The sequence below is a fragment of the Palaemon carinicauda genome, chromosome 31, assembly GCF_036898095.1.
Source record: "Palaemon carinicauda isolate YSFRI2023 chromosome 31, ASM3689809v2, whole genome shotgun sequence".
Lineage (NCBI taxonomy): Eukaryota > Metazoa > Arthropoda > Malacostraca > Decapoda > Palaemonidae > Palaemon > Palaemon carinicauda.
In genome coordinates this window covers 67077809-67087808 of record NC_090755.1, presented here as the reverse complement: position 1 = coordinate 67087808, position 10000 = coordinate 67077809, and the positions used below count along the sequence as shown (strand labels likewise).

Sequence of the window (10000 nt, the reverse complement as noted above, 5' to 3'; positions counted from 1 at the left end):
AATTTGTGAAATATGTAAAAGAAGAGTTATTTCGTTATTTTGTGTGATATTTCATAACAGAGGAGGATAAAAGAATAAAACGAAAATATTTCCTCTGGATATATTGATTACCGAGAATCTTGAAGGACTTTCATATTAATCCAATATTTATGCGATTGAAGAACATACAGACTAAATGTGTTAATTCAAAAGTAAATTGACAACCAAGAATCACTCCTGTATATATTAAAAGGTACAGTATCAATACTTTGAGTTTTGTTAAGAGTTCAAGTTCATGCCCCATAATTTGCACCCTCAACTAATTTTAGCTATTACTATTATTAAAGAGTTCCACCACCCTCAGGTCTACATTGAGGAGATGGAATTGAGTATAAGAGAGTAGCATCATCTGCATATGCAACGAGCATGATTTCTAGGCCAAACCATACATGCCTATATAGTATATTTGATGAATATTGGGACAAGAACACCAGATATCACATTCCTATACTCAGTATGGCGTTCATCATCAACTCCTCCTTGCAATCTATTACTTGATAATCTACCTACCTAACAAGGCACTTCGCCCAATTTTGGGGGTTAACCGACACAAGAAAAGAACGAAAGGAGACTTTTCTTCTCTTCGCTCCTCCCAGCCTGGTTAGTGAGTAAATATTAAAAAAAGAATTAATTTATTGACAATTGCTTCTACCTGGGACAGGATTCGAACGCATGTCCCTGAATTTTCTCAAAATTATATAACTATGTACATATATGTGTTATACACATGCATATATATTATATATATATATACATATATATGTATGTATATATACATACATATATATGTATATATATTTGTATATATATATATATGTATGTATATATATAAATATAAATATATGTATATATATAATTTACACACACACACACACACATATATATATATATATATATATATATATGTATATATATATATGTATATATATATATATATATATATATATATATATATATATATATATATGTGTGTAAGTATATATACGTATGTATGTATGTATGTATGTATGTATGTATGTATGTATGTATGTATGTATATTTATAAATATATATGTATACATACATACATACATACATACATACATACATACACTGAACCCACAGAAACCAGGTAAAACATTGCTTCTTTTCAACTGAGCTGAATAAGTTTCAGCTGGGAAAAGATGCGTCCAACGATTCCTATTCACACACTTGTCATTATGAACCTCAAAAGGACGAAACTTTTCTTAATGGTTTCACAAGGTACGATCTTTTCATGAATATTTAATGGATTATTTATATTTTTTGTATTTATGAATACATTTTGGTGGGCGATAAAAATAGTGATGTATTTTCCTTCTATTTTAGTATAGGTTTAGATGTATAATTTAATTAGGAGATTTTTATATGCTAGAAAATAATTTAAAAAAAAGTAATATGCAAATTATTAATATCTGTAATTGGTGTTTTTTTCCAAATTCTCAAACTAAAAATGGAGAGAGAGAGAGAGAGAGAGAGAGAGAGAGAGAGAGAGAGAGAGAGAGAGAGAGAGAGAGAGAGATTTTTCTTTTAAAGGATAAGCATTCACCACAGGAATTAATTTGCATATGAATTGGATCGAAAGAAATAAATCATCAGACAGGGGTTACGGAAGGAGGGGGGGGGGGGAAGGGGTGTAAGAGAATTTCCACGGGGAGGAGGGAGAGGGAGAGGGAGAGAGAGAGCGAGAGGGTAGTGTTGAAGGCGAAGGTGTGACGCCTCTCCCAAACACTACAGGTGTAACTACAGAAAGTCAACCTTAGTACTAGCAAGAAAGAGTCGGGAGGATCGAGGAGCTGTGCGTGTCCTGCTCTCTCTCTCTCTCCCCCTCTCCCTTTCTCTCCCACTCTTTCCTTATCCCTCTCTCACTTCCTTCCTTCCTCCTGGAGCAGGTAAGAACAGCTCTACATTCACTGAGCGTCTTGTTATTTCTTTGTGGTGAGAGGGCCTCAAGTGGTTTGGTTAGATAATGAATCTGAAATTGTTGATTTCATCGTGATGAGTTGTCAAATATATTTACTCTTGTGTTTAAGATAATTTAATCAATAAAAATTATATAATTAATTAATTGAAAAGTATATAGATTTAAAGAAATTAGTGAGCAGCTTGATTAGAGTTAATTCCAATTCAATAGATATTAATAAACGTTACTAAAAAAGTGTTTACTACAAAGAGTTCATTTCCCAACGGTACTCTATACAATAATAATATGATTGGTTATCTGTGTTGTATGATTTGCAGGATAATATTATTACTTTCGTGTTAAATCAGTTGAATTGACGAGAAAAACCAGATTCCTAGTGTGTAGAAACCAGTGATCTTTATGGCCGTTTGTACTAACTTCATTCATAACCATTTTTGCAAGAACAGCTACTAGCGTAGGATTAAATGTTCCCCTTTCTGTTGATGAAGTTTATTCAGAATATTTCGGTTGATACTAAGCCTAAGTACATTATACCGTTCGCATAGGATTGGAAGTGCACCTGTGTAAAATAACGAACGATATCTTATCGTTTTTAAAGTAACTATATATATATATATATATATATATATATATATATATATATATATATATATATATATATATATATATATATATATATATATTTGTGTGTGTGTTTATGTATGTATATATAACAGCAGGCCTGGAAGAAAAAGGACACGAAAAGTTGACCAGCGCTTGTGTGTTATTACACCTTTTCACGATCTTATAAGACCATGAAGAGGTGTAATAATAACACGAAAGTGCTAGTAAACTCTTCGTTTCCTCTCCGTGAAGATGTGTAATTATCGCTAGTCAACTCTTCGTTTCCTTTCCGTGAAGATGTGCAATTATCGCTAGTCAACTCTTCGTTTCCTTTCCGTGAAGATGTGTAATAATTACGCGAAAGCGCTAGTCAACTCTTCGTTTCCTTTCCGTGAAGAGGTGTAATAATTACGCGAAAGCGCTAGTCAACTCTTCGTTTCCTTTCCGTGAAGAGGTGTAATAATCACGCGAAAGCGCTGGTCAACTCTTCGTTTCCTTTCCATGAAGAGGTGTAATAATCACGCGAAAGTGCTAGTCAATCATTACACAAAAGCTCTGGTCAACTCTTCGTTTGCTTTCCATGAAGAGGTGTAATAATCACGCGAAAGCGCTAGTCAACTCTTCGTTTCCTTTCCGTGAAGAGGTGTAATAATCACGCGAAAGCGCTGGTCAACTCTTCGTTTCCTTTCCATGAAGAGGTGTAATAATCACGCGAAAGTGCTAGTCAATCATTACACAAAAGCTGTGGTCAACTCTTCGTTTGCTTTCCATGAAGAGGTGTAATAATCACGCGAAAGCGCTAGTCAACTCTTCGTTTCCTTTCCGGGAAGAGGTGTAATAATCACGCGAAAGCGCTAGTCAACTCTTCGTTTCCTTTCCATGAAGAGGTGTAATAATCACGCGAAAGTGCTAGTCAATCATTACACAAAAGCTCTGGTCAACTCTTCGTTTGCTTTCCATGAAGAGGTGTAATAATCACGCGAAAGCGCTAGTCAACTCTTTGTTTCCTTTCCGGGAAGAGGTGTAATAATCACGCGAAAGCGCTAGTCAACTCTTCGTTTCCTTTCCGTGAAGAGGTGTAATAATCACGCGAAAGCGCTAGTCAACTCTTCGTTTCCTTTCCATGAAGAGGTGTAATAATCACGCGAAAGTGCTAGTCAATCATTACACAAAAGCTCTGGTCAACTCTTCGTTTGCTTTCCATGAAGAGGTGTAATAATCACGCGAAAGCGCTAGTTAACTCTTCGTTTCCTTTCCGGGAAGAGGTGTAATAATCACGCGAAAGCGCTAGTCAACTCTTCGTTTCCTTTCCGGGAAGAGGTGTAATAATCACGAGAAAGCGCTAGTCAACTCTTCGTTTCCTTTCCGTGAAGAGGTGTAATAATCACGCGAAAGCGCTAGTCAACTCTTCGTTTCCTTTCCATGAAGAGGTGTAATAATCACGCGAAAGTGCTAGTCAATCATTACACAAAAGCTCTGGTCAACTCTTCGTTTGCTTTCCATGAAGAGGTGTAATAATCACGCGAAAGCGCTAGTCAACTCTTCGTTTCCTTTTCGGGAAGAGGTGTAATAATCACGCGAAAGCGCTAGTCAACTCTTTGTTTCCTTTCCGGGAAGAGGTGTAATAATCACGCGAAAGCGCTAGTCAACTCTTCGTTTCCTTTCCGTGAAGAGGTGTAATAATCACGCGAAAGCGCTAGTCAACTCTTCGTTTCCTTTCCATGAAGAGGTGTAATAATCACGCGAAAGTGCTAGTCAATCATTACACAAAAGCGCTGGTCAACTCTTCGTTTGCTTTCCATGAAGAGGTGTAATAATCACGCGAAAGCGCTAGTCAACTCTTCGTTTCCTTTCCATGAAGAGGTGTAATAATCACGCGAAAGTGCTAGTCAATCATTACACAAAAGCGCTGGTCAACTCTTCGTTTGCTTTCCATGAAGAGGTGTAATAATCACACGAAAGCGCTAGTCAACTCTTCGTTTCCTTTCCATGAAGAGGTGTAATAATCACGCGAAAGCGCTAGTCAACTCTTCGTTTCCTTTCCATGAAGAGGTGTAATAATCACGCGAAAGTGCTAGTCAATCATTACACAAAAGCGCTGGTCAACTCTTCGTTTGCTTTCCATGAAGAGGTGTAATAATCACGCGAAAGCGCTAGTCAACTCTTCGTTTCCTTTCCATGAAGAGGTGTAATAATCACGCGAAAGTGCTAGTCAATCATTACACAAAAGCGCTGGTCAACTCTTCGTTTGCTTTCCATGAAGAGGTGTAATAATCACGCGAAAGCGCTAGTCAACTCTTCGTTTCCTTTCCATGAAGAGGTGTAATAATCACGCGAAAGTGCTAGTCAATCATTACACAAAAGTGCTGGTCAACTCTTCGTTTCCTTTCCGTGACGAGGTGTAATCTTCGTTTCCTTTCCGTGAAGAAATGTGATAATAACGCGAAAGAGTCAGTCAACTCTTCTTTTTATTTCCGTGAAGAGGTGTAATAATAACGCGAAAGCGCTGGTCAACTCTTCGTTTACTTTCCTTGAAGATGTGTAATAATAACGCGAAAGTGCTAGTCAATCATTACACAAAAGCGCTGGTCAACTCTTTGTTTGCTTTCCGTGAAGAGGTGTAATAATAACGCGAAAGCGCTGGTCAACTCTTCGTTTACTTTCCTAGAAGATGTGTAATAATAACGCGAAAGTGCTAGTCAATCATTACACAAAAGCGCTGGTCAACTCTTCGTTTCCTTTCCATGAAGAGGTGTAATAATAACGCGAAATTGCTAGTCAATTATTACACAAAAGCGCTGGTCAACTCTTCGTTTGCTTTCCGTGAAGAGGTGTAATAATAACGCGAAAGCGCTGGTCAACTCTTGGTTTCCTTTCCGTGAAGAGGTATAATAATAACACGAAAGCGCTAGTCAACTCTTCGTTTACTTTCCGTGAAGAGGTGTAATAATTACCTACTAAACTCTGTTTCCTTTCCAGGAAGAGGTGTAATGATAACGCCAAAGCGCTAGTCAATAATTACACAAAAGCGCTAGTCAAATCTTCGTTTTATTTCCATGAATAAATGTAATAATAACTCGAAAGCGCTAGTCAATAATTACACAAAAGCGCTAGTCAACTCTTCGTTTCCTTTCCGTGGAGACGTGTAATAATAACGCAAAAGCGCTAGTCAACTCTTCGTTTCCTTTCTATGAAGATGTGTAATAATTTACAGGATAGCACTAGTCAACTCTTCGCTTTATTTCCGTGAAGAGGTGTAATAATAACGTGAAAGCGCTAGTCAACTCTTCGTTTCCTTTCCGTGAAGAGGTGTAATAATCACGCGAAAGCGCTAGTCAACTCTTCGTTTCCTTTCCATGAAGAGGTGTAATAATCACGCGAAAGTGCTAGTCAATCATTACACAAAAGCTCTGGTCAACTCTTCGTTTGCTTTCCATGAAGAGGTGTAATAATCACGCGAAAGCACTAGTCAACTCTTCGTTTCCTTTCCGGGAAGAGGTGTAATAATCACGCGAAAGCGCTAGTCAACTCTTCGTTTCCTTTCCGGGAAGAGGTGTAATAATCACGCGAAAGCGCTAGTCAACTCTTCGTTTCCTTTCCATGAAGAGGTGTAATAATCACGCGAAAGTGCTAGTCAATCATTACACAAAAGCGCTGGTCAACTCTTCGTTTGCTTTCCATGAAGAGGTGTAATAATCACGCGAAAGCGCTAGTCAACTCTTCGTTTCCTTTCCATGAAGAGGTGTAATAATCACGCGAAAGCGCTAGTCAACTCTTCGTTTCCTTTCCGTGAAGAAGTGTAATAATCACGCGAAAGCGCTAGTCAACTCTTCGTTTCCTTTCCATGAAGACGTGTAATAATAACGCAAAAGCGCTAGTCAACTCTTCGTTTCCTTTCTATGAAGATGTGTAATAATTACACGATAGCACTAGTCAACTCTTCGCTTTATTTCCGTGAAGAGGTGTAATAATAACGTGAAAGCGCTAGTCAACTCTTCGTTTCCTTTCCATGAAGAGGTGTAATAATAACCCGAAAGCGCTGGTCAACTCTTCGTTTCCTTTCCGTGAAGAGGTGTAATAATAACGCGAAAGTGTTGGTCAACTCTTTGTTTCCTTTCCGTGAAGAGGTGTAATAATAACGCGAAAGCACTGGTCAACTCTTTGTTTCCTTTCCGTGAAGAGGTGTAATAATAATGCGAAAGCGCTGATCAACTCTTCCTTTCCTTTCCGTGAAGAGGTGTAATAATAACGCGAAAGCGCTAGTCAATAATTGCACAAAAGCGCTGGTCAACTCTTCGTTTTCTTTCAGTGAAGAGGTGTAATTTAACGCGAAAGCGCTGGTCAACTCTTCGTTTCCTTTCCGTGAAGAGGTGTAATAATAACGCGAAAGCGCTAGTCAATAATTACACAAAAGCGCTGGTCAACTCTTCGTTTTCTTTCAGTGAAGAGGTGTAATTTAACGCGAAAGCGCTGGTCAACTTTTCGTTTCCTTTCCGTGAAGAGGTGTAATAATAACGCGAAAGCGCTTGTCAATAATAACACAAAAGTGCTAGTCAACTCTTCGTTTTCTTTCCGTGAAGAGGTGTGATAATAACGCGAAAGCGCTGGTCAACTCTTCGTTTCCTTTCCGTGAAGAGCTGTAATAATAACGCGAAAGCGCTAGTCAATAATTACACAAAAGCGCTGGTCAACTCTTCGTTTTCTTTCCGTGAAGATGTGTAATAATAACGCGAAAGCGCTGGTCAACTCTTCGTTTCCTTTCCGTGAAGAGGTGTAATAATAACGCGAAAGCGCTGGTCAACTCTTCGTTTCCTTTCCGTGAAGAGGTGTAATAATAATAAGAAAGCGCTGGTCAACTCTTCGTTTCCTTTCCATGAAGAGGTGTAATAATAACGCGAAAGCGCTAGTCAATAATTACACAAAAGCGCTGGTCAACTCTTCGTTTCCTTTCCGTGAAGAGGTGTAATAATAACGCGGAAGCGCTGGTCAACTCTTCGTTTCCTTTCCGTGAAGAGGTGTAATAATAACGCGAAAGTGTTGGTCAACTCTTTGTTTCCTTTCCGTGAAGATGTGTAATAATAACGCGAAAGCGCTGGTCAACTCTTCGTTTTTTTTCCGTGAAGAGGTGTAATAAAAACGCGAAAGTGTTGGTCAACTCTTTGTTTCCTTTCTGTGAAGAGGTGTAATAATAACGCGAAAGCTCTGATCAACTCTTCATTTCCTTTCCGTGAAGAGGTGTAATAATAATGCGAAAGCGCTGGTCAACTCTTTGTTTCCTTTCCATGAAGAGGTGTAATAATAACGCGAAAGCGCTAGTCAATAATAACACAAAAGCGCTGGTCAACTCTTCGTTTCCTTTCTGTGAAGAGGTGTAATAATAACGCGAAAGCGCTGGTCAACTCTTTGTTTCCTTTCCGTGAAGAGTTGTAATAATAACGCGAAAGCGCTAGTCAATAATTACACAAAAGCGCTGGTCAACTCTTCGTTTTCTTTCCGTGAAGAGGTGTAATAATAATGCGGAAGCGCTGGTCAACTTTTCGTTTCCTTTCCGTGAAGAGTTGTAATAATAACGCGGAAGCGCCAGTCAGCTCTTCGTTTCCTTTCCGTGACGAGGTGTAATAATAACGCGGAAGCGCCGGTCAGCTCTTCGTTTCCTTTCCGTGACGAGGTGTAATAATAACGCGGAAGCGCCGGTCAGCTCTTCGTTTCCTTTCCGTGACGAGGTGTAATAATAACGCGGAAGCGCCGGTCAGCTCTTCGTTTCCTTTCCGTGACGAGGTGTAATAATAACGCGGAAGCGCCGGTCAGCTCTTCGTTTCCTTTCCGTGACGAGGTGTAATAATAACGCGGAAGCGCCGTTCAGCTCTTCGTTTCCTTTCCGTGACGAGGTGTAATAATAACGCGGAAGCGCCGGTCAGCTCTTCGTTTCCTTTCCGTGACGAGGTGTATTAATAACGCGGAAGCGCCGGTCAGCTCTTCGTTTCCTTTCCGTGACGAGGTGTATTAATAACGCGGAAGCGCCGGTCAGCTCTTCGTTTCCTTTCCGTGACGAGGTGTAATAATAACGCGGAAGCGCCGGTCAGCTCTTCGTTTCCTTTCCATGACGAGGTGTAATAATAACGCGGAAGCGCCGGTCAGCTCTTCGTTTCCTTTCCATGACGAGGTGTAATAATAACGCGGAAGCGCCGGTCAACTCTTCGTTTCCTTTCCGTGACAAGGTGTAATCTTCGTTTCCTTTCCGTGAAGAGGTGTAATAATTACGCGAAAGCTCTGGTCAACTCTTCGTTTTCTTTCCATGAAGAGGTGTAATAATAACGCTGAAGCGCTGGTCAACTTTTCGTTTCCTTTCCGTGAAGAGTTGTAATAATAACGCGGAAGCGCCGGTCAGCTCTTTGTTTCCTTTCCGTGAAGAGGTGTAATAATAACGCAGAAGCGCCGGTCAGCTCTTCGTTTCCTTTCCGTGACAAGATGTAATCTTCGTTTCCTTTCCGTGAAGAGGTGTAATAATTATGCGAAAGCGCTAGTCAACTCTTCGTTTTATTTGCATGAAGAAGTGTAATAATAACGCGAAAGCACTAGTCAACTCTTCGTTTTATTTCCGTGAAGAGGTGTAATAATAATGCGAAGGCGCTAGTCAACTCTTCGTTTTATTTCCATGAAGAAGTGTAATAATATCACGAAAGCGCTAGTCAACTCTTCGTTTTATTTCCATGAAGAAGTGTAATAATAACGTGAAAGCACTAGTCAATTCTTCGTTTTATTTCCATGAAGAAGTGTAATAATATCACGAAAGCGCTAGTCAACTCTTCGTTTTATTTCCATGAAGAAGTGTAATAATAACGCGAAAGCACTAGTCAACTCTTCGCTTTATTTCCGTGAAGAGGTGTAATAATAACGCGAAGGCGCTAGTCAACTTTGTTTTCTTTCTATGAAGAGGTGTATTAATAACGCGAAAGTGCTAGTCAATAATTACACAAAAGCGCTAGTCAACTCTTCGTTTCCTTTCCGTGAAGAGGTGTAATAGTAAAGCGAAAGCGCTGGTCAACTCTTCGTTTCCTTTCCGTGAAGAGGTGTAATAATAACGCGAAAGCGCTGGTCAACTCTTCGTTTCCTTTCCGTGAAGAGGTGTAATAATAACGCTGAACCGCTGGTCAACTTTTCGTTTCCTTTCCATGAAGAGGTGTAATAATAACGCTGAAGCGCTGGTCAACTTTTCGTTTCCTTTCTGTGAAGAGTTGTAATAATAACGCGGAAGCGCCGGTCAGCTCTTTGTTTCCTTTCCGTGAAGAGGTGTAATCTTCGTTTCCTTTCCGTGAAGAGGTGTAATAATTATGCGAAAGCGCTAGTCAACTCTTCGTTTTATTTCCATGAAGAAGTGTAATAATAACGCGAAAGCACTAGTCAACTCTTCGTTTT

General features: G+C 39.5%; 1 protein-coding gene across 4 annotated transcripts in view; it reads left to right on the top strand.

Annotated features, from left to right (window-relative positions):
- LOC137625006 (uncharacterized) overlaps positions 1-10000 on the top strand; it is a 214039-nt gene that overhangs the window by 173928 nt on the left and 30111 nt on the right. For 2 of the 4 annotated variants that reach the window (XM_068355948.1, XM_068355944.1), the window contains exon 1: positions 1791-1949. The exons of the other annotated variants lie outside the window; for them this stretch is intronic. The gene's annotated coding sequence lies outside the window, so the exon portion shown is untranslated. Of the gene's footprint in view, positions 1-1790; positions 1950-10000 lie in introns of those variants that run through there. 4 annotated transcript variants of the gene reach the window in all.